The sequence below is a fragment of the Bufo bufo genome, chromosome 1 (genome assembly GCF_905171765.1).
Source record: "Bufo bufo chromosome 1, aBufBuf1.1, whole genome shotgun sequence".
In the NCBI taxonomy this organism is placed as follows: Eukaryota; Metazoa; Chordata; class Amphibia; order Anura; family Bufonidae; genus Bufo; species Bufo bufo.
Window position 1 is genome coordinate 210,015,992 of NC_053389.1, and position 25,927 is coordinate 210,041,918.

The window sequence follows — 25,927 nt, forward strand, 5'->3', positions numbered from 1 at the left end:
TGCGCAGCCCATGCTCCCATTCATTTCTATGGGGCAGATGGCAATAGCCGAGCCAGTGCTCGGCTATTTTCAGCGGCCCCATAGAAATGAATGGAGGGCGGCTGCGCATGCGCAGTGCACCCTCCTTCACTTTCGGGGCTCCGTTCTCGATATAGGTGCAGGTCCCAGTGGTGGGACCCACACCTATAAGACAATGGGGGAATATCCTAGCGATAAGCCCCCATTGTCTGAGATGAGAAAACCCCTTTAAGTTGTATACAAGTCCAAAACCTGTGTGAGTGATCGGCCTCAGGAGAATCACACCGTGGACAATTAGAAGTATTTCTAAGATTCCTTCTTTTAAGCCATAGGGGTGTAACATAAACTCTGTGTAAAATATTAAATTGAACCAGTACGTGATTAAAATTGTGAGAAACTAATCCTACATTCAACAATATATTATCCCATTCATCCATTTGAATCATTGGAAATTCCGTTCTCCAGGCCTCTTGCCCAGGAGAGTGTACATTAATAAAACGTGCTTTAAGTAGATATTTATAACATTGAGAAATCTTAATCCTCTGTGCTGGCTTTACTATTAAATCATGCAAAAAGGTAGAAGTATCTATGTGGAAAAGGGATTTATCTTTTATAATGCAGAACATAACTGAAAATAGCGAAAACAAAGATAAATTAGGAATATTTTCCCTGTGTACTAACTCTGAAAAAGAAAAAATGTGACCATTCACGACAACCTGTGCCAAATAACAAATATTATTCTTTTGCCAATACTGATCCCTAGCCAATTCATCAAGGGCCTGTAGATAGTGGTTATGCCAAAGGGGCGTACAGCAAAGGGATCCCTTTATTCCAAACCAGTGTCTAATAATACTCCAGGACTAGTGAGTAGCTTCACAGCAACTCTACACTCCATTTGGGAGCTAAAAATATTATGACCCCCCCAGTGGCCACATCACATACCTATCATTGCTGGAGCGCAGGGGAGCCGACGGTCCTGTCATTCACTTACCGCGGATCATCTCCCTGCGCTCCTTCTCTCTTCCGGCCCACTGCAGCAGTTAGACACATGTCATGACTTCACCGCTAGGCCGGGCCTGGAGGAGAGAAGGAGGTGTGCAGTGATGTAGCTAGAACTGATGTTAACGTATATGTTTTTTTTACAATGGAATGATGAACGGACGCCACTGTATGGCATCAGTCTGAGGCATCTGTTATTAATGTATACATTTTTGGTATACATTAAACGGATGGCAAAAATGTGATGTGAACCCAGCCTTAGTGTCAGAATAAGCACCAGTACACAGCGGAGCAGTGTGACAGAGAGGGGAGACCACCAGGCATGGGATCCAGCCGGTTCTCTCCGGTTCTGCCGAACCGTTTGTTAAAATTACAGGCGGTTCGCAGGACCGGTGAGAAGCAGGGATCCCGACCCGGTCCTGCAGCTGCGCCTGCACCCCTGTATTTTTCAGCCTGCGGCCGTTACTTACAGTCAGTCAGCGTGAGCGTGGCTGTGTGTGTGTCAGCCAGTCTTCCACAGTGCTGCCGCCCTCCCCCCGCCCCCAGCCTCGCAGTCATGGCAACAAAGGGGAGTGTCTTGAGAGTGAGCAGCGCCGCGAAGCTGCCAGCCCAGAACAGAGAAGGAGAGAGGAGTCCTCTCACTGTCTGCAGAGTGCCCTAGTTGCTGACAGTCCACACCCCACACACAGCCATGAAAGATTGAAGAGCCGGCCCCTAGCCTAACAGAAAGGAGTCTGGACAGGTCAGGACTCAGGACAGCCTGGTTGGTTGAGTGTGATTTGTGTGACACTGACAAGTTGGCATTAAGGAGGGGACCACCGACCAGGGGCTGAAATTGAAATGTGACAACATAACAAAAATGGAGGGGGCCATGAATCTGTGGGGAGAAGCTATATGAGAAGTTTGAGAACATGGAGGGAGCCATGAATCTGTGGGGAGAAGCTATGTGAGAATATGGAGGGGGCCATGTGGGGAGAAGCAATGTGAGAACATGGAGGGGGCCATGTGGGGAGAAACAATGTGAGAACATGGAGGGGGCCATGTGGGGAGAAGCAATGTGAGAACATGGAGGGGGCCATGTGGGGAGAAGCAATGTGAGAACATGGAGGGGGCCATGTGGGGAGAAGCAATGTGAGAACATGGAGGGGCCATGAATCTGTGGGGAGAAGCAATGTGAGAATATGGAGGGGGCCATGTGGGGAGAAACAATGTGAGAACATGGAGGGGGCCATGTGGGGAGAAGCAATGTGAGAACATGGAGGGGGCCATGAATCTGTGGGGAGAAGCAATGTGAGAACATGGAGGGGGCCATGTGGGGAGAAGCAATGTGAGAACATGGAGGGGGCCATGTGGGGAGAAGCAATGTGAGAACATGGAGGGGGCCATGTGGGGAGAAGCAATGTGAGAACATGGAGGGGCCATGTGGGGAGAAATGTGACATTGAGGGGTGATGGCTGACATGGGGGTCTGATCTGAGGTCTGATTAACAATAGGGGTCTGATTGCTGGTCTGACCTGAGGTGTAATGGAAAAAATGTATTTCTAATTGTTCTCCTCTAAAACCTAGGTGTGTCTTATAAGGCGGAATATAGGTTCCTCAAGCCAGCGATTGTTTGAGGCAGAGAGAAGATAGGAGGACCACACAGAGGAGAAGCCAACTGCTGCTGACGGGACCAGGGCCAGGTGAGCGGCGCGGGAGTGTGTGTTTTGGTTGGGGTGCGCCAAAATGTAGCTTTGCTTTAGTTTGCAAAGCCAACCTGCAGTGTGCTGTCTTCTGCCTCCCCGGTGCTGGCCATTTTCACTCAGCGAGTGAGCACACACTTCAGTGAGGAGGGGATTGACTTGTCACTGAATGACCTCCCATTCTTTATCAATTTTATCCTTCCCTTAATAGACTGTGCACATGGCTGAAATTATTATTTTTTTCTTTTTTTTATATAGGCACATTACAGGCATTTGCTCTTCTGCATTCTTTGAAACCTGTGAAGGATCTAACTACCACTGAGCAATATAGTCCATTTTCCAACGTCATTCGTCATCAACTCCAACCTGAACAGTTCTAAGGACTCTGACCTAATCATCGAAAGCAGTACATGAGGTGAGTTTTAATTTGGACTCTTTTAGGCCAGCATTAATAATTTTTGTTGTTTTTCTCAGTTACAGATGCTGAACCGTGAATTAATGTCAGTGCCAGAAGCTATCTTACATTTAGAACTGGCACTGGATGCATTGAAGTTATGTATAGGCCAGAACCTTTTCATAACTTCGGCGGATCCACCGCCAGCTTAGGGGTTTATTAACACCGGCATCTAAAATGCCAGTGTTAAAAATTGTGTGTCAGAGCTTTTGTACCACTACCTATTGCATAGTCTTAGTCACACAGTCAGCGTTTGTTCATTGATTTTAATCAGTGATTTTCAGCCAAAACCTGGTTAAGGTTTCCACTGTTTTCCACTGCAGAAACAGTTTGACATTGAATTGAATGGAGAGATTCTCACACAGGAAATCAGCAACAAAATCTGCACCATACTTTACACTCCAAAAATCCAACTTTGTAAAAACATGTACCTGTGGGTTTTCTGGTGGAATTTTCAACTATATTTAAAGTCACCTAAGGATTGGCTCAGCCTCAGTTCTTCTCCCTTTCATTACATGCTGACACCTGACAACCTGTGCAGCACTGGAGAGTCCAGTAGATCTAGCTGGTGAAGTGTACTGCATGGCATGTCTGATGCCACCAGGTAATGTCTGGGAGTAGCAGAGCTGAGACCTGGTTGTAGCTTGGCCAGTCCTCAGTTCTTCTCCCTTTCATTACATGCTGACACCTGACAACCTGTGCAGCACTGGAGAGTCCAGTAGATCTAGCTGGTGAAGTGTACTGCATGGCATGTCTGGTGCCACCAGGTAATGTCTGGGAGTAGCAGAGCTGAGACCTGGTTGTAGCTTGGCCAGTCCTCAGTTCTTCTCCCTTTCATTACATGCTGACACCTGACAACCTGTGCAGCACTGGAGAGTCCAGTAGATCTAGCTGGTGAAGTGTACTGCATGGCATGTCTGGTGCCACCAGGTAATGACTGGGAGTAGCAGAGCTGAGACCTGGTTGTAGCTTGGCCAGTCCTCAGTTCTTCTCCCTTTCATTACATGCTGACACCTGACAACCTGTGCAGCACTGGAGAGTCCAGTAGATCTAGCTGGTGAAGTGTACTGCATGGCATGTCTGGTGCCACCAGGTAATGACTGGGAGTAGCAGAGCTGAGACCTGGTTGTAGCTTGGCCAGTCCTCAGTTCTTCTCCCTTTCATTACATGCTGACACCTGACAACCTGTGCAGCACTGGAGAGTCCAGTAGATCTAGCTGGTGAAGTGTACTGCATGGCATGTCTGGTGCCACCAGGTAATGACTGGGAGTAGCAGAGCTGAGACCTGGTTGTAGCTTGGCCAGTCCTCAGTTCTTCTCCCTTTCATTACATGCTGACACCTGACAACCTGTGCAGCACTGGAGAGTCCAGTAGATCTAGCTGGTAAAGTGTACTGCATGGCATGTCTGGTGCCACCAGGTAATGACTGGGAGTAGCAGAGCTGAGACCTGGTTGTAGCTTGGCCAGTCCTCAGTTCTTCTCCCTTTCAATGGATGCTGACAGATTTTCTGTATGTAATTTTACTGTTGTTTACAAACCATTATCTTTAACTTTCTTTTGATGATACATCATCAGCCAGCTTTAGTTTTTGATGGAATTCTGTCAATGTGTTCACTAGATATCACATACTTGAAATGGCACATAATGTTTGTGTTGTACCTTACCGTTTGCTGATGAATATTAAAATATAAGATTATAAACTGGTATGTGGATATTTTTTTACCTTGAAAATGAGTTGCATTTGTATTGTTTTTACACTAATTTCATAAATTCTATCGAACAAGAATCCGACATGGGATTCAGCCAGTTCCCTCAGGTGCTCCAGATTTGGTTGTTAAAATTACAGCGGCAGCAGGAGATGAGCGCTTCAATTCCAGAGTTTAGCTAGCGCTTCAATTCCAGAGTTTAGCTCCTAAGGCTTTTTAAAAGTTGAGTGGTATGTGTGTAGTGTATATATAGTGTATTTGTGTGTAGCATATATATGGTGTATGTAAATATGTCGTGACTGTGTTGCATATATATGGTGTATGTAAATATGTGTCGTGACTCGTGACGCGCTGCGTATCCACCGCTGAGTAGGGAACCTGTTGTTAAAAATTTGAATCCCACCCCTGGAGACCACCATGTACTGACAGAGTGCTACCTGGTCCTGGTGGTCAGGGATGAGGACTGTGTTTCCCAAGGATCATTTATCTACTGGTAAATACAGGGCACAGTATAATACAGTAGTATCTATATACTATAAAGATATTAGCCCTACTCCCGAATAATAATACAATTAGGGGGTCATTTATTAAATAGAAATATGTCTATATTAGTCGTATTTCTGACACAGATTGTGGTGCAAAAGTCCTTAGCACCGGAATCTGCATTTTCCCCACTCATGTCAGGTCTAAAAAAGGTGGTGTGGGCAGGGAAAGGGACACAATGATCGCCATACAGTTATTGGATACCAACGCCATACAGTGACCAGATGACACCTCTGTACAGTGACTGGATAACACCACCATACAGTGACTGGATAACACTTCTGTCCAGTGACTGGATAACACTGCCATTCAGTGACCGGATAAAAGGGTATAAGTGGGCACAGTACAGGGAATGACTAGGGGCACTGTACAGGGTGTGGTAAGAGGGCACAACACAGGGTATAAAGGGGCACAGTACGGGGTGGGGGGCAAAGTCACATGACCCTGTGACGTTAGAAGATCCTTATGGTTAATGCGGTTCAGACGCTACCATAATGAGAGGCAGAGGAGTGAGACAGGGGCTCGGGGCCCTGGATGGACAGGAGGGGTGAACACAGCAAGTAGGTGGAAGGGGCTCTGAGGGGGATTTATACAAGAAGTAGTGGCAGGAGGTCTGTGCAGGGCAGCAATAGGAGATAGGAGGGTGGAACATGAGCTCTGGATACATGAGGGAGGAAAGGAGACAGCAGGGGCTCCATGAGGATGAGATAGGACAGGATACGGGGGGCAGGTGTCATGGAGGCAAACTGCTTAATGAGGGAGTAAAACAACCAAATAGCATGAAGCTGATGGTATACAGCATCCAGCAGCAACTCGAAGAGTTCAGCCTGCCCACCCTCATGTCCCACAGAGAAGAGACAGTCACAGTGCAGACTCACAGACTTCACACTTCTGCTCCAGCTCTGCGGTTTCTCTCCTCAGGCAGCACGTCTTGTGTAGAGGGGGCATGTCTGAAGCTCTGCAGCAGCCGGCATCATGTGACTATCATAATGCCCACCAGAGGGGTACTGCGTAAGTGAAATGACAGCATTGTCATTGATGGAAGTGCTCATAGCAGCTCAGTGGGCCCCCCCAGGAGCAATGGGGTCCCGGCACTTGCCCTGGTATGCCGGGTGCTGACGCTGGCCCTGTCTGGATCAATGACACAGTTGAAATCTCCCATCACAATTACAGAGCATTCAGGCCACCGATCCACAAAGGATAATAAACAGTTAAGTACATAGAGAGAAAAAGGAGGAGGGATGTAGATAGAAGCCAAAATACATACTTTCCCATATAGGTTTCCATAAAGAAAAACAAATCTCTCTTGCTTGTCGATGAAGGAGGCCTGGCATACAAAATCTATCCCCTTATGATTTAGTATGATTATATTATATGAATATGATTTTATGATACAGTCAGTTCCTATCTGATTGCAAGTCTATTGTACTGTACTGACACTATCTGGTCATGTCCATTACACAAAGGGGACCTTGAGGTATCTGCAATGTTTTAGTTTGTTACATTTTTGCCATGTTCATGTACAGTATATCGTTGTGTACCAGTAGATAGGGTATGGCTGGCAGTGGTTGGTATTAGGAATAGGACTTACCATCCCATTTCTCCCCTCATAAAATGGGAAAAAAAGAGAGAGAGAGGACAGCGCCTCATGTGTGGTACTGCTGACAATAGTGGTATATATGCGTATAAAATTTGCTTACCAGAGGTTGTTGTGAGATAGTCACAACAGCTGTATAGGCTCTTGCTGGTGTATGTCCCGACCAGCGGACGGGTGCTTGGCTGCAGCCTGGGTTCCTGCCTGCGCCCAAATACGTATGGGAGCTGGAGTAGAGATAAAGCTTGTGCCGGATAAAAAACGGATGAACCTCTTCTGCGGGCTCTGCCAAGGATACCATGTAGATGAAGCGTGTAATTAAAATGGCTTTTCTCCCCTCATGGTATAAGTAGGCTGGTCCTACTTCCTATTCTTCTACTTGTAGCCTTATTCTTCAAACTACCTTTCCAATGCACCAATCCAGAGGGAACAATGGCCTGAGGAAGTATACCATGACACAACATCTTATTAGGGCCACTACCACTCATCCTCTGCACTAGATTCTCAGGGACTTGCTGCACATGGTGAGGGTACAGTACAATAGACCAATGATCAGATAGATGATGTAGTCAGTTTGGGTCAGTGGAGCTACGGTCAATCGGGGAGATTGCCGTTAGGGATCAGCGAATCGACTTTGGATGAAACATCCCAAGTCGATTCACATAATATATAATACTTTGTTTGAATACTGTACGGAGCATAACCCGAGTTCGGGAAATGTTTTTTTTGCAATAGAATTAATTTATGAAGTTATGCGAAGTCTCATACTCCGTACAGTATTCAAACGAAATATTATGCAAATCAACTTCGGATGCTTAATCCGAAATCGATTCGCTCATCCCTAATTGCCGTGTTTCCCAGACCAATCATGGTCATGTGAATCAGCCCCAAGGGTCCCTTTTATACAGGCAGATATTCTGCCAAGAAACAAGTGTAACACCCCAGAGTGGTGTTACCACTCCTGCTACTGTCTTTAATGGGCTAACACAGTGTCATATTATGTATTTTTGTCCATGTCCTCCACAATGTGCATTTCTAATTTTGTTATGCAATTGTTAATATGTAATGTGCCTGGTTTACCAGCAGGTGGCAGCAAACACGCCATAGCTATAGTTAGATAGAATGGAAACTCATCGTTCCATTCCCCCCCCCCCCCTTTTTGGTCAGAAGTGGTCCAGCCCTGCTTGCTACCGGAATGAGGTGCGGCAGTTCTGGTTTGTGCTGGTTGAGACTCCATGTTGGAGCTGCCAGGATTCAAACCTATTCCTTGGCTGAAGATAGGTCCGACTAAAGTGTGAAGTGCAGCATCAAGAAGAAGCCAAGTTATCCAGTCAGCTTGCCAGTACAGCAGAGAGAAAGATACAACAGAGTTGACTTTGCCTGCGAGTTTATGCCAAAGCCTGCTGGGACCAAGACAAAGCTTGAAGACTGTTTCTAATGAATGCTTATTCAAATAAAGCTGCTGTTCAACTACATACAAGGTTTCTTTCAAATCCCTCAATTATTCCCCCTATTATTTGCTTCGGAGCCAAAGCCTGGGGTACAGCGGTTTCCAGGTAGGAGCACCGTGACACACAAAAGAGACAATTAGGCCGCACTACACCACTCAGCATTCCTACTACACCTGGGACGCGATATAGAGGCCCTGGGGTGAGGCGCCCGTTGCAGAAGCTGCCATCACAAGCATGCCAGTCGAGGTTTATATGCAACAGCGGTAATGTATACTAATGAACAGCGTAGAGTAGCAAGCTACTCAGTTTCCACTCTCAGAGAAACAACATAGCATAGCACTGTAGTGTGCTTTTTGTTTAGTTCCCTTTCACTTATCTGAGAGTTCTGGAAACCATGCAGCACAGCGTTCTTGGCCGCTTTTGTAAACCCTGGCCACCTCATGCAATATGGGAATACATCTTTAAAACACACATACAAAGTTAAACAGAGAAAGTTTTGTTTTTTTCCAAAAGGAAATGTTGCAGTACTTCCAGAAATAGCTTGTGAAAATATCATAGGAAATATGTCTTCAACAAGTCTCCAGTAGACACAAAGAATTTCCATAAAGCAATGTCTTTATCTACACAGGGGAAGTTTTAAGCATGAATGACCTATCCAGCTTCAAAATGTATCGTACTGAATGTGACTACTGAGGGGAGTACTGTAAATAAACTGGAACTGGGCGCTGTCTTGTATGTTCTATCACTTTTTCCAAACTACGCCTAAAAAATGTGACCCCTCTATGCTGCTCTATGTACGCTGCTCACCAAAATGTCAAGCACTCGGGAGCTGATGTTGAATAAACTCCCTCTTTACTGCTAACAAATGGGTTTTGTCATCTAAGCAAGTGACATGGGTTACATTACAAAAGTAAAAATAGAAAGAATTTAAGGTTAATAAAAGTTTTTTTTAACCCCTTCAGGACCCTGCCATATTTCACCTTAAGGACCAAGCCATTTTTTTCAAATCCGACATGTCACTTTATGTGGTGATAACTTTAAAATGCTTTTACTTATCATGGCCATTCTGAGATTGTTTTCTCGACACATATTATCCTTCATGGTAAAATTGAGTTTTTATAAAAAAAATACAGAATTTACCCAAAATTTTGAAAAATTAGCAAATTTCCAAATTTATATTTCTCTACTCTTATAATAGATAATAGTAATACCTTATAAGAGTAATACCTTATAATACCTCCAAAATTATTTATTACTTTACATTCCCCATATATCTACTTCATGTTTGGATTATTTTGTGAATGCCATTTTATTTTTTGGGGACGTTAGAAGGCTTAGAAGTTTATAAGCAAATCTTGAAGTTATTCAGAAAATTTCCAAAACCCACATTTTAAGGACCAGTTCAGGTCTGAAGTCACTTTGTGAGGCTTACATAATAGAAACCACCCAAAAATTACTGAATTTTACAAACTACACCCCTCAAGGTATTCAAAACTGATAATATAAACTTTGTTAACCCTTTAGGTGTTCCACAAGAATTAATGGAAAATGGAGATGAAATTTCAGAATTTCACTTTTTTGGCAGATTTTAAATTTTAATCCATTTTTTCCAGTTACAAAGCAAGGGTTAACAGCCAAACAAAACGTAATATTTATGTCCCTAATACTGTAATTTACAGAAACACCCCATATGTGGTCATAAACTGTTGTACGGGAACACGGCATTGTGCAGAAGGAAAGGAACGCCATATGGTTTTTGGAAGGCAGATTTTGCTGGACTGGTTTATTGACACCATGTCCCATTTGAAGCCCCCCGATGCACCCCTAGAGTAGAAACTCCAAAAAGTGACCCTATTTTGGAAACTACATCCCTCAAGGTATACAAAACTGATTTTACAAACTTTATTAACCCTTTAGGTGTTCAACAAGAATGAATGGAAAATGGAGATGAAATCTCAGAATTTAACTTTTTGGGCAGATTTTCCATTTTAATCAATTTTTTCCAGTAACAAAGCAAGAGTTAACAGCCAAACTAAACTCAATATTTATGGCCCTGATTCTGTAGTTTACAGAAACACCCCATATGTGGTCGTACACTTCTGTACGGGCACACGGCATTGCGCAGAAGGAAAGAAATGCCATATGGTTGTCACGGTCCCTCAAGTGACTGATGTCAGGAAATCAAGGAGATTGGCTGAGCGTGGAGGAATCTAACAGCCTCCTTGATTTCTCTTGATTCAGTGTTACTAAGGTTAATGACCACTTCCCTTTTCTCAACTGTTGCTCAGTGGTCATCACTTCTACCCTTTATAGTCTCAACCCACACTTCTGACTATGCAGTTGATAGCTTCATTTGGGTTTGGCTGAGCTGGTGTGAGATCCTCTCTGGTGTTCCTGTTCTTCGATCTCTACAGAAGTTAAGGGTCAATTTTGTTTGTATTGTTATATTCCCTGTTGTTGTATCTGGGCCTGAGACATAGACTTCCACTCGTCTATCTGGGGAGGAATGGGTTGTCTCTGGTCCTATACTTATTCCAGGGCCTTATAGGGAAATCAGGGCCTAGGTATCCTGCTTATGAATATTCCTACCTTCAAGGTCTATTCAGGTAGTCAGGGCCTGGATTAGGGTTGTCTAAGAGGTGACCTGTTTCTTCCCTAGTTTCCAGGCCATTTTAGAAACTATGGGATAAGGTGTCAGTTTTGTTGGTACTATTTTAGGGTACATATGATTTTTGGTTGCTCTAAATTACACTTTTTCTGGGGCAAGGTAACAAAAAATAGCTGTTTTGGCACAGTTTTTATTTTTTGTTATTTACGTTCATCTGACAGGTTAGATCATGTGGTATTTTTATAGAGCAGGTTGTTATGGATGCGACAATACCAAATTTTTAGTTTGTTTGTTTCAGTTTTACATAATAAAGCATTTTTGAAAAAAAAAAGATTTTTTTGTGTCTCCACATTCTGAAAGCTGTAATTTATTTTTATTTTTTGGGTGACTGTCTTGTGTAGGGGCTCATTTTTTTTGGTATGAGATGATGGTTTGATTGGTACTATTTTAGGGTGCATATGACTTTTTGATCACTTGCTATTACCCTTTGTGTGATGTAAGGTGACAAAAAATGGCTTTTTGACACCGTTTTTATTTTTACAGTGTTCACCTGAGGGATTAGGTCATGTGAAATTTTTATAGAGCAGGTTCTTAAGGATGTGGCGATACCTAATATGTCTATTTTTTTTTATTTATGTAAGTTTTAGACAATGATCATTTTTGAAACAAAAAAAAACTTTTACTGTCTCCATAGTCATATTTTTTTCAGTTTTTGGGCGATTGTCTTAGAGTATCATTTTTGCGGGATGAGATGGTGGTTTGATTGGCACTATTTTGGGGTGCATATGACTTTTTGATCACTTGAAATTACACTTTTTGTGATATAAGGTGACAAAAAATGCACCGTTTTGTATTTTATTTTCACCTGAGGGTTTAGGTCATGTGATATTTTTATAGAGCAGGTTGTTATGGACGCGGCAATACCTAATATGTATACTTTTTTATTTACGTAAGTTTTACACAATAACAGTATTTTTGAAACAAAAAAAATTATGTTTTAGTGTCTCCATATTCTGAGAGCCATAGTTTTTAAATTTTTTGGCCAATTGTCTTAGGTAGGGGCTAATTTTTTGTGGGATGAGGTGACGGTTAGATTGGTACTATTTTGGGGGCATGCGCCTATTTGATTGCTTGGTGCTGCACTTTTAGCAATGTAAGGTGACAAAAAACATTTTTTTTGCACAGTTTTTATTTTATTTTTTGACTGTGTTTATCTGAGGGGTTAGGTCATGTGATATTTTTATAGAGTCGGTCGATACAAACGCTGCAATACCTAATATGTATACTTTTTTTTCCCTATTTAAAAAATAATAATTTCTTTATTTTGGGAAAAGGACGCTTTTTTTTTTACTTGAAACTAAATTTTTTGTAAAACTTTTTTTTTTAAAACTTTTTTTTTGTCCCACTCTGGGACTAACTTTTGGGGGTCTGATCCCCTTTACAATGCTTTACAATACTTCTGCATCGGGCTGCCTTCCATGCCATCGGGTACCTGTCACAGCAGCGCGGGGACCCGATGGCAGCTCCGATCCCTGCATGGACAGCGCACGTGCCGTGGTCAGCGCGGACCGCGGCACATCAATGGTTAATGCGCCAGCATCAGTGTTTTCCCCGATGCCGGCGCATGCAGCAGGGGTCTGGCTATCAGTAACTGCCGGACCCCTGCCGCGGATGTCCTTAAGTCACAGACATCTGCGCTGTACATGTACGGCACAGGTCCTCTACGGGTTAAAGTAACAAAAACGTTTTTGCATGCAACATTTTACTATTGTGTTAATAAAAGTAAAAAAAATACTATACATACAAATGTAACACTTCTATACTTTAGTATGATATCGTGTCACAAAAACCATTGGAAAAGGCATCTTGCTATTGTTTAGTGTTGGGCGCAAATATGCGAATCGCGAATTTTAATTGCGAATATCGCCACTTCAAGAATTTGCGAAGATTTAGAATATAGTGCTATATATTCATATTCGCGAATATTCTAGATTTTTTTTTTCAACGGTAACCTCCCTTCTTGTTGTGGGCCAATGAGAAGGCTGCAATGTCTTTGTCTGAGCTTAACAACATCCCTAGCAACCAATAGGAAAGTTGCCTACCCCTTACTATATAAGAACCTCCCCAGCAGCCATTTTCTGTAGTTTTATGGAGTTCTGAGAGAGACAGCAGTGTCATTGCTGTGCTCTGTGCTTTACTGTCTAATTACATTAGATAGTTAGTTAGTTAGTTAGCTCATATATATAATACAGATAGTTAGTGGGAGATAGTCAGTGTAGGTTAGATAGTGATATAGTGTAGCTGATAGGTTCCAGTGCGGGGTGTTAGGTAGTGTGATAGGAATTACTGTTTCTCTGCTGTCCGTACATACAGTCGTGGCCAAAAGTTTTGAGAATTACATAAATATTGGAAATTGGAAAAGTTGCTGCTTAAGTTTTTATAATAGCAATTTGCATATACTCCAGAATGTTATGAAGAGTGATCAGATGAATTGCATAGTCCTTCTTTGCCATGAAAATTAACTTAATCCCAAAAAAAACTTTCCACTGCATTTCATTGCTGTCATTAAAGGACCTGCTGAGATCATTTCAGTAATCGTCTTGTTAACTCAGGTGAGAATGTTGACGAGCACAAGGCTGGAGATCATTATGTCAGGCTGATTGGGTTAAAATGGCAGACTTGACAAGTTAAAAGGAGGGTGATGCTTGAAATCATTGTTCTTCCATTGTTAACCATGGTGACCTGCAAAGAAACGCGTGCAGCCATCATTGCGTTGCATAAAAATGGCTTCACAGGCAAGGATATTGTGGCTACTAAGATTGCATCTCAATCAACAATTTATAGGATCATCAAGAACTTCAAGGAAAGAGGTTCAATTCTTGTTAAGAAGGCTTCAGGGCATCCAAGAAAGTCCAGCAAGCGCCAGGATCGTCTCCTAAAGAGGATTCAGCTGCGGGATCGGAGTGCCACCAGTGCAGAGCTTGCTCAGGAATGGCAGCAGGCAGGTGTGAGCACATCTGCACGCACAGTGAGTTGAAGACTTTTGGAAGATGGCCTGGTGTCAAGAAGGGCAGCAAAGAAGCCACTTCTCTCCAAAAAAAACATTAGAGACAGATTGATCTTGTGCAGAAAGTATGGTGAATGGACTGCTGAGGTCTGGGGCAAAGTCATATTCTCCGATGAAGCCTCTTTCCGATTGTTTGGGGCATCTGGAAAAGGCTTGTCCGGAGAAGAAAAGGTGAGCGCTACCATCAGTCCTGTGTCATGCCAACAGTAAAGCATCCTGAGACCATTCATCTGTGGGGTTGCTTCTCATCCAAGGGAGTGGGCTCACTCACAATTTTGCCCAAAAACACAGCCATGAATAAAGAATGGTACCAAAACACCCTCCAACAGCAACTTCTTCCAACAATCCAACAACAGTTTGGTGAAGAACAATGCATTTTCCAGCACGATGGAGCACCGTGCCATAAAGCAAAAGTGATAACTAAGTGGCTCGGGGACCAAAACGTTGACATTTTGGGTCCATGGCCTGGAAACTCCCCAGATCTTAATCCCATTGAGAACTTGTGGTCAATCCTCAAGAGGCGGGTGGACAAACAAAATCCCACTAATTCTGACAAACTCCAAGAAGTGATTATCAAAGAATGGGTTGCTATCAGTCAGGAATTGGCCCAGAAGTTGATTGAGAGCATGCCCAGTCGAATTGCAGAGGTCCTGAAAAAGAAGGGCCAACACTGCAAATACTGACTCTTTGCATAAATGTCATGTAATTGTCGATAAAAGCCTTTAAAACGTATGAAGTGCATGTAATTATATTTCACTACATCACAGAAACAACTGAAACAAAGATCTAAAAAGCAGTTTAGCAGCAAACTTTGTGAAAACTAATATTTGTGTCATTCTCAAAACTTTTGGCCACGACTGTACATGCTACAGACACAGAGCTGTGATGTCACAACATTACTTAGTGCACCAATCAGTAATATGTAGTCAGACCTGCTAAAATGTGAAGCTGCACGTATTGTGCCAAAATATCTGCATCATTAATTGCCGATTTTTTTCGCAATCGCTAATATATTGGAGCACTCTATCTGCATATAAAGCTATTGTAATGTTCTGCCGTGCCAACCATTTTCTCCAGTCTCAGGAAACTTCTAGCAGCTTGAAAAATGTAGCAACAGTGACCCATGCCTGTATTGCGTGCGCAATACGCACATATTACATTGCCCATTTTTACAATCAAGAGAATAATCGCGAATTCACCCAAATATTCGCGAAATATCTCAAATTTGAATATTGCCCCTGCCGCTCATCACTACTATTGTTTACTTAACTCATTAAGAAAAAAGATGAAGATTGCTATATCTGTAATAATACCGACCCATAGAATAAAAGTAACATACAGTGCTGGTTATGTCGAACAGTGAACATCGTAAAGTTAAAGTGTAAAAAACAATGACAGAATTGCTTTTGTTCCCCTTTACTAGCCCAGAAAAAGTAACTAAAAGGGAATCAGCCAAACATGATTGTCTGTAAAGCTGCATACATTCAGTTTGCTTTCCTTTTAATTAAAATTGTTACATTGAGCGTACCACTAATAGTTTCTATCGTCTTATCCGTAATGCTGGGTCTTACTAGACTGAACAGCTATTAGCAACACAAATGGGTGAAATAGAAAGTCACAGAATGTACTTGGCAGGAGAACTGTTGTATGTGCTTCAGAAGCATTCTTCTCCTAGTAGAAGGTCGTGCTGACATCTGGTGGCAGCAATCAGTGCTACACAGTACTCATTTTAAATATTGTCCACTGAAATTAAGTTGTTTTTCTTTGGTGCACAAAATAAAAAGATAAGTGGTCTGATGTATGTCTTACAATAAGCATCAGAGCAGGTCAGGAACAAGAGTTGAGCCTAAAACTCTTCAGCAATGCCGAAAAAGTGTATATTCCACTTTATAGCTCAACGATATCTGTATAGCAATATATCAAGAACAAGGTTTTACATTTTTAAATGGCATCTTCAGATTTGTACCTACCGTATGTAACTGTCTGACCTGTTGTATGTGCACTTGGCAGCTGAAGGCATCTGTGCTGATCCCATATTCATATGTGCCCACATTGCTGAGATAGTTCGAAAAATGTGTTTTAATATATGCAAATAGGATTCTAGGAGCAACGGGGGTGTTGCCCTTACTCCTAGAGGCTCAGATCTCTCTGCAACTGCCACGCACTCTCCACTTTGATTGACAGGGCCAAGTGGGATAACATTTTTACTGCCTGGTCCTGTCCATGACACCAACAGAGATTCCTTCAGCTGCCAAGTGCACATGCAACAGGTCAGGTACAAATCTGCTGACAGAGGTCCTTCAAAATTGTTTGGGAATATATCAATATATATTTCTCAATCATGACACTGCAGAGATCTGGAGACTGAATAATGTAATTTAGAGGTCATGGGGGGATTTTATTAACACATGCGTTTTATATGACAGTCTTAAAAAAGTGCTTCAGAGTGCTGAGGTGTCTTAATAAATTTGTCGCACCTTCTGGCTGTCGGTGCACCAGAAAATTTTATCTACGCCAAGTAGTGTAGGTTTGAGCTATTATTTACACCAGTTTCTGTCATAAATTACAGTTGGTTTCATGTCTGAGAAGGCCCCAGGGACAGTGCCATAAGTGGCATAAAAAGGACAGAATTCTTAAAATTATGCACTAATGAGGCTTACTTCAAAAGAAATTTGCAACTTTTTTGACTTATTTACTGCCACCAATGGCTGAACAATTTTGCTGTAAAATCATGTAGCCATTGGCTCATGTCGGTGGATGTGTGTTGCCCACATGCAGGTAACCACACAGTTGGGAGATAGAGAAAAGGTATAGTGTCTCATCCGTCTCAATTTATGGTATTAGGTGCACTGTTATAGGCCCACCCCTTGGCCTTTTAGTATCAATAGTCAATATTACAAGTGTAGAAAGGCGCAAGGGTCCGTCATTGACGGAAGGTATGTGTCACCGAGGTTTCTGGCCTCGGTGAGGTAAGAGCTGGTAGTTTCGAGTGTCAGCGGCAGCTAGTGCTAACTGACACTGTTTGCTGTTAGTATGGCTGTAAAGCCGATCTGGGCCGGCTCTTACTGGGAGCAGCCAAAGTGCTGGGTGGGTGGCTTCTCCCCACGTTCCAGGCCGGGTCTTTACTGGCCTATATTAAACCCGGCCAGCAGTCTCAGCTGGGTGTGGTTTTCTCCTCTCTGACAGTGGAGTGCTGTCAGTCTCTGTGTGTTTGGGAACTGAGAACTTTCCTGGGAGGGAAAGAAGCCACATCTCACTGAGAGATGCCTGCTGGGAAACAGGCCCTAAAGCCTGCTGTGGACTGCGGGTGGAAAAATGGCTGACCAGGTGAAGGCTTTTGTTCTGTGAACTTTTTATGGTGTGAACAAACACCAAGACTGCAAACCGTTACTTTTTGTTTTTCCTTATATGTGAATAAAACACCAAACTGTTCAAGTTAAAGACTTTGTGGTTGCCTCTGTACTGCGTCCGCTAGCCTGTCTACCAGAGCAAATCCCCCCAATTGGTGGACGATGCGGGCAAACACAGTGAGGCAGGCCTGAAGGCCGGCAAGTGCATGTCCTATATTAAGCCGGCAAGGTTACAACCTGTGTCCCCTGACAAAATGGAGGCAGTCGTGAAAGCCCTCGTGGAGGCTAACTTGCAGCAGCAGGAGGCTAACAAGCAGCAGCAGGAAACTAACCAGCTAATATTACAACATATGATGACGTTGCAGGTGGCAGGAGCGTCCCAGAACGTCCACGATGCTGTCCGTGCGGCGATCCCTAAGATGACCCACTCGGATGACGTCGAGCCTATCTGGCGGTGTTCGAAAAGGTGGCCGTGAGGTTGAAGTTACCCCAAGACCAGTGGGCTGAGGTCGTCACTCCGTTTCTGGCGTCTGGACCCCAGCAAGTGTTTTTCGATCTCCCCGATGATCAAGCGGCCGACTACCCGACTGTAAAAGGTGAGATCATGGCGAGACTGGGGGTGAATGTATTGATCCGGGCCCAGCGGGTGCATCAGTGGGAATTTAACCCAGCTGAACCCGCCAGGCCACAATATTATGACCTGCTACACCAGTTGCAAAAATGGCTGCAGCCTGACATACTGACTCCCACTGCTATGCTGGACCGTCTGTTGGCAGATGTGTTCTGGAGAGCTTTGCCGTACCCTCTCAAGCACTGGATTGGTTGTGTCTCCGTGTAATGCTTTAGAGATGGTCGACCGGTTGGAGCGCTACGAGGCCACCAGAAATCTGCAGAGGGGTTATTTTGCAAGGGGGCCAGTCAAACCCCGGAAATCTCCACCCCAGACCCGGCAGCTGGTGCCAGCCAAACCTGCCTGGGACATACCCCCTGCAGACCCAGCCCCGGTGGTCTGCTGGCGGTGTCACAAGCCAGGACACATAAGGGCCGACTGTCCCCATCGGGGTGAACCCATGGATACCATCTATGGCTATCGCCACTCATTGTATGCCAGGAAGCTATGTGCCACAGGAACCTCCGAGACTATAGACAATAGCCACCTGTGCCAAGTGGAAGTGGGGGACACTCTGGTGGTGGCACTGCTGTATTCAGGGAGCCTGGTGTCCCTGGTAAGAACTGCCCTGGTGCGGCCCGCCGAGTATACTGGCCAAAAGGTCGGTGTTGTGTGCATTCATGGAGACTTAAAGGACTATCCCACCACCCTAGTCTCTCTATCAACGATGGCTGGCAGGTGGACTCATGAGGTGGCCGTCGCCACAAAATTACAGTATGAACTAATAATTAGGAGAGACTTCCCCGGGAAAAGGCACTATGGCCGGATACGAAAGTTACAGATACCCGTGAGACAGATGTAACCCTAGCAGAGTGGCTCGGCTCAGGGGGGAGACCAGAACCCTGGGAACCTGAGTCTGAAGGGCCAGTGGTAGGGGTGACCGCCACTTCGGTGGAAGAGGGGGTGACACCCTGCTAAGTGTGATGGTGGGAGACATGGAGGACTTGCCGCCGGGTCCTGAGCTGGCAGACCTCAATATCTCCGGGGATGATTTTGGTACTGTACAACACCGGGACCCTACCCTATCCCGGGCCTGGGAAAATGTATTAACCACCTCAGCCCCTAGTGCTTAAACACCCTGAAAGACCAGGCCACTTTTTACACTTCTGACCTACACTACTTTCACCGTTTATTGCTCGGTCATGCAACTTACCACCCAAATGAATTTCTTCTCACTAATAGAGCTTTCATTTGGTGGTATTTCATTGCTGCTGACATTTTTACTTTTTTTGTTATTAATCGAAATTTAACGATTTTTTTGCAAAAAAATGACATTTTTCACTTTCAGTTGTAAAATTTTGCAAAAAAAACGAGATCCATATATAAATTTTGCTCTAAATTTATTGTTCTACATGTCTTTGATAAAAAAAAATGTTTGGGTAAAAAAAAAATGGTTTGGGTAAAAGTTATAGCGTTTACAAACTATGGTACAAAAATGTGAATTTCCGCTTTTTGAAGCAGCTCTGACTTTCTGAGCACCTGTCATGTTTCCTGAGGTTCTACAATGCCCAGACAGTACAAACACCCCACAAATGACCCCATTTCGGAAAGTACACACCCTAAGGTATTCGCTGATGGGCATAGTGAGTTCATAGAACTTTTTATTTTTTGTCACAAGTTAGCGGAAAATGATGATTTTTATTTTTATTTTATTTTTTCTTACAAAGTCTCATATTCCACTAACTTGTGACAAAAAATAAAAAGTTCTATGAACTCACTATGCCCATCACGAAATACCTTGGGGTCTCTTCTTTCCAAAATGGGGTCACTTGTGGGGTAGTTATACTGCCCTGGCATTCTAGGGGCCCAAATGTGTGGTAAGGAGTTTGAAATCAAATTATGTAAAAAATGACCTGTGAAATCCGAAAGGTGCTCTTTGGAATATGGGCCCCTTTGCCCACCTAGGCTGCAAAAAAGTGTCACACATCTTGTATCTCTGTATTCAGGAGAAGTTGAGGAATGTGTTTTGGGGTGTCTTTTTACATATACCCATGCTGGGTGAGATAAATATCTTGGTCAAATGCCAACTTTGTATAAAAAAATGGGAAAAGTTGTCTTTTGCCAAGATATTTCTCTCACCCAGCATGGGTATATGTAAAATGACACCCCAAAACACATTTCCCAACTTCTCCTGAGTACGGAGATACCAGATGTGTGACACTTTTTTGCAGCCTAGGTGGGCAAAGGGGCCCATATTCCAAAGAGCACCTTTCGGATTTCACTGGTCATTTTTTACAGAATTTGATTTCAAACTCCTTACCACACATTTGGGCCCCTAGAATGCCAGGGCAGTATAACTACCCCACAAGTGACCCCATTTTGGAAAGAAGAGACCCCAAGGTATTCGCTGATGGGCATAGTGAGTTCATGGAAGTTTTTATTTTTTGTCACAAGTTAGTGGAATATGAGACTTTGTATGAAAAAAAAAAAAAATCATAATTTTCCACTAACCTGTGACAAAAATAAAAAATTCTAGGAACTCGCCATGCCCCTCACGGAATACCTTGGGGTGTCTTCTTTCCAAAATGGGGTCACTTGTGGGGTAGTTATACTGCCCTGGCATTTTCCAGGGGCCCTAATGTGTGGTAAGTAGGTAAATGACCTGTGAAATCCTAAAGGTGCTCTTTGGAATGTGGGCCCCTTTGCCCACCTAGGCTGCAAAAAAGTGTCACACATCTGGTATCTCCGTATTCAGGAGACGTTGGGGAATGTGTTTTGGGGTGTCTTTTTACATATACCCATGCTGGGTGAAAGAAATATCTCGGCAAAAGACAACTTTTCCCATTTTTTTATACAAAGTTGGCATTTGACCAAGATATTTATCTCACCCAGCATGGGTATATGTAAAATGACACCCCAAAACACATTCCCCAACTTCTCCTGAGTACAGCGATACCACATGTGTGACACTTTTTTGCAGCCTAGATGCGCAAAGGGGCCCACATTCATTTTATGAGGGCATTTTTAGACATTTGGATCCCAGACTTCTTCTCACGCTTTAGGACCCCTAGAATGCCAGGGCAGTATAAATACCCCACATGTGACCCCATTTTGGAAAGAAGACACCCCAAGGTATTCAATGAGGGGCATGGCGAGTTCATAGAATTTTTTTTTTTTTGGCACAAGTTAGCAGAAATTGATATTTTTTTTTTTCTCACAAAGTCTCCCTTTCCGCTAACTTGGGACAAAAATTTCAATCTTTCATGGACTCAATATGCCCCTCACGGAATACCTTGGGGTGTCTTCTTTCCGAAATGGGGTCACATGTGGGGTATTTATACTGCCCTGGCATTCTAGGGGCCCTAAAGCGTGAGAAGAAGTCTGGAATATAAATGTCTAAAAAATTTTACGCATTTGGATTCCGTGAGGGGCATGGGGAGTTCATGTGAGATTTTATTTTTTGACACAAGTTAGTGGAATATGAGACTTTGTAAGAAAAAAAAAAAAAAATTCCGCTAACTTGGGCCAAAAAAATGTCTGAATGGAGCCTTACAGGGGGGTGATCAATGACAGGGGGGTGATCAATGACAGGGGGGTGATCAATGACAGGGGGGTGATCAGAGAGTCAATATGGGGTGATCACCCCCCTGTCATTGATCACCCCCCTGTAAGGCTCCATTCAGATGTCCGTATGTGTTTTGCGAATCCGATCCATGTATCCGTGGATCCGTAAAAATCATACGGACATCTGAATGCAGCATGACAGGGGGGGGTGATCAATGACAGGGGGGTGATCAGGGAGTCTATATGGGGTGATCACCCCCCCTGGAAGGCTCCAGGGAGACGCATGTATGTGTTTTGCGGATCCGATCCATCTATCAGTGGATCCGTAAAAATCATGCGGACGTCTGAATGGAGCTTTACAGGGGGTTGATCAATGACAGGGGTGTAATCAATGACAGGGGGGTGATCAGGGAGTCTATATGGGGTGATAACCACAGTCATTGATCACGCCCCTGTAAGGCTTCATTCAGACGCCCGTATGCGTTTTGCGGATCCGATCCATCTATCAGTGGATCCGTAAAAATCATGCGGACATCTGAATGGAGCTTTACAGGGGGTTGATCAATGACAGGGGGGGTAATCAATGACAGGGGGGTGATCAGGGAGTCTATATGGGGTGATCAGGGGTGATCAAGGGTGAATAAGGGGTTAATAAGTGACAGGGGGGGGTGTAGTGTAGTGGTGCTTGGTGCAACATATTTACTGAGCTACCTGTGTCCTCTGGTGGTCGATCCAAACAAAGGGGACCACCAGAGGACCAGGTAGCAGGTATATTAGACGCTGTTATCAAAACAGCGTCTAATATACCTGTTAGGGGTTAAAAAAAACACATCTCCAGCCTGCCAGAGAATGATCGCCGCTGGCAGGCTGGAGATCCACTCTCTTACCTTCCGTTCCTGTGAACGCACGCGCCTGTGTGCACGCGTTCACAGGAAATCTCGCGTCTCGCGAGAGGACGCGCCGGCGCGTCCACCCAGATGAGCAGGGCCGCCGCAAAGACGCAATCCTGCGTACGGCGGTCCTGAGGAGGTTAATAATAGATGGGGAACCACAACAACCAGGGGCAGAGTCGGTGTTTTCCCGTTTGGTGGTTTTATTAAGATATGTTGTATTGGATAAACCAGCTGCGAGGTGAATCCATTGAACAGTTGGTGGTGCCCCAGGCTTATCGCAAACTCATGTTAGAGTTAGCCCACCAGCATGTTCTCGGGGGTCATCTGGGAATGCAGAAAACCCAGGACCCGATACTACAACGGTTTTACTGGCCCGATGTGTTCAGAGAGGTAGAAGAATATTGTAAGTCTTGCCCAACCTGCCAGATAACGAGCCCTCAGCCACATTTCCGTAGTCCCCTGGTACCCCTCCCGATTATCAAGGTCCTGTTCGAGCGAATCGCTATGGATCTCGTAGGCCCGGTACCGAAGTCCGCTAGAGGGCACCAACACATCTTGTTCGTCCTTGACTACGCCACTCGGTACCCGGCGGCGGTGCCACTGCGTCATACATCAGCCAAACTCATAGCTAAGGAGTTAATGGAGAGGTTTTTTAAAGTGGGTCTGCCTAAGGAGGTTCTGACTGACCAAGAGACCCCATTTATTTCCAATGTCATAAGGGAACTCTGTAATTTGCTCCACATAAAACAGCTACTGACGTCCGTTTATCATCCGCAAACAGATGGCTTGGTAGAGAGCTTTAATCAAACATTAAAAAATATGTTAAAAAGAGTGGTGTCTAAGGATGGGAGGGACTGGGACCTTCTTCTGCCCTATCTCATGTTCGCAGTGCGAAAGGTGCCCCAGGCCTCTACTGGGTTCTCGCCCTTCGAACTGCTATACGGCAGACACCCTCGCGGTCTGTGGGACGTGGCCAAAGAGAGGTGGGAACAACAACCCACACCGCACAAAAGTGTGGTTGAGTACATCACCCAGATGCAAGGAAGGATAGAAACAGTTTTACCTATGGTTAGGGAGCATATGGAGGCAGCACAACGAGCCCAAAGTAGGGTATATAATCGGCAGGTGGGGGGTCCAGAACTTTAACCCGGGTGATCGGGTGTTGGTTTTGGTACCAACCGTAGACAGTAAGTTCCTAGCTAGGTGGCCGGGGCCCTACGAGGTACTTGAAAAAATCGGAGAGGTAGATTACAAGGTTGAGGTGTCCAAAAGTGAATGGGCCAGTCTGATAGTCTTAATATCCAAGCCAGACGGGACATTACGGTTCTGTAACAATTTTCGCAAACTAAACGACATCTCTAAATTTGATGCATATCCCATGCCTCGGGTAGATGAGCTTATTGAGAGGTTAGGACAAGCTCGGTATTTTTCTGTTTTGGACCTCACCAAAGGATACTGGCAGGTTCCCTTGACGGAGGCTGCCAAAGAGAAAACTGCTTTCATCACACCAGAAGGGCTATACCAGTATAAGGTGTTACCCTTTGGTCTGCATGGCGCCCCTGCCACTTTTAAACGGCTCATGGACGTTGTACTTCGTCCACATCGTCGGTAGGCTTCGGCTTACCTGGAAGACATTGTCATTCATAGTACCGACTGGGAAAGTCATCTACAAAAAGTGCAGGCTGTAGTGGACTCCCTTAGGAAGGCTGGACTGACCGCTAACCCAAAAAAGTGTGCGATAGGGTTAGAAGAGACCAAGTACCTGGGGTATGTAGATTTTACTATGTGTTGCGACTTTCAAATGGAAAATAGTCTCCTGTGTGGGAACATTTTTTACAGTTAAAGGGACACTGTCACCTGGATTTCACTTACTGAGCTATTAACATTACCACATCAGTCTCCACGATTTATATTAAAATATACTAGTATTACTGCCCTGTGTCTTGCAATTTGTCTATAAAATCGCTTTTATTAATATGCTAATTACCTCAATAAGAAGCCCAAGGGGCTGTCCCTCCGGCCGTTGGAGCCCAGCCGCGCCCATTATCTTGGAGCTCAGCACCGCCCCACTGTTAATTTATTAACTGCTCATCGCCGATGTAATGTGTTTGTTGCACCTGAAATCTCGCTCATTTCTGGGTCGAGTGAAGCTGGCTCATGTACACTTCGTTCTGTGAGACCGATGCCAGGACACATCCGTAATGAACTGATCTATAAAATGGTCATGTTACTTTCCCCACACGGTGAACGCCATAAAAAAAAAAAAACTATGATAAAATTTAAATTTTGCCCACCTTACTTCCCAAAAAAGGTAATAAAAGTGATCAAAAAAGTCGTATGTACGGCAAAATAGTACCAATCAAATCATCACCTCATACCGCAAAAAATTAGTCCCTACATGAGACAATGGCCCAAAAAATAAAAAAACTATGGCTCTCAGACTAAAACATGATTTTTTTTGTTTTAAAAATGCTTTTTTATGTTAAACGTAAAAATAAATTTAAAAAAGTAGACGTATTAGGTATCGCTGCGTCCGTAAGAACCTGCTCTATAAAAATACCACATGACCTAAACCCTGAGGTGAACACCATAAAAAATAATAATTAAAACGGTGTCAAAAAAAACATTGTTTGTCACCCCAAAATAGTGCCAATCTAACCATCATCTCATCCCACAAAAATGATACTCTACCTAAGACAATCGCCCAAAAACTGAAAAAACTATGACTCTCAGACTATGGAGACACTAAAACATTATGTTTTTTGTTTCAAAAATGATATTATTGTGTAAAACTTAAAAGATATAAAAGAAAGTATACATATTAGGTATCGCCACGTCCATAACGACCAGCTCTATAAAAATATTATATGACATAACCCATTAGGTGAACACTGTCAAAAAAATAAAATAAAAACTGTGCTAAAAAAAACATTTCTTTTGTCACCTTACGTCACTAAAAGTGCAACACCAAGCAATCAAAAAGGCGTATGCCCCCACAATGGTGCCAATCTAACCTTCACCTCATCCCACAAAAAATAATACCCTACATAAGACAAACGCCCCAAAAAATAAAAATAAATATGGCTCTCAGACTATGGAGACACTAAAACATGTTTTTTTTTGTTTCAAAAATGACTGTTCCACAAGCCCCTGTGTTTTCAGCATGAAGGGATTTATATAGGGGTATACTAGTGTAAAAATTATCAGTGTACACGTGGCACCCTTTGTGTAGGAATGGCGCCAATAGATCCCACACAGTTTTTCCCGATGTCCCAATATTTTCAGTGCAGCCTGGGGGGTTAATTTGGGAGTCTCTGCCCTCATATACAGACAGACCGCAAGTGTAGCCGGCTGTGCTCTTGCACACCTTATATAATTTTACCCAATA

At 43.8% G+C, this 25,927-nt stretch overlaps 1 long non-coding RNA gene across 2 annotated transcripts; it reads left to right on the forward strand.

Moving 5' to 3' along the window:
• The first annotated feature begins 1,341 nt into the window (after window positions 1-1,341).
• LOC120986921 lies at window positions 1,342-3,108 on the forward strand. Of its 2 annotated transcripts, none has more exons than XR_005775845.1 (3): window positions 1,342-1,780; window positions 2,584-2,699; window positions 2,958-3,108. It is a non-coding gene; the product is annotated as an uncharacterized LOC120986921 (long non-coding RNA). The 2 variants fall into 2 exon arrangements; XR_005775846.1 differs by having other exon boundaries at window positions 1,342-1,759.
• The last annotated feature ends 22,819 nt before the right edge of the window (window positions 3,109-25,927 follow it).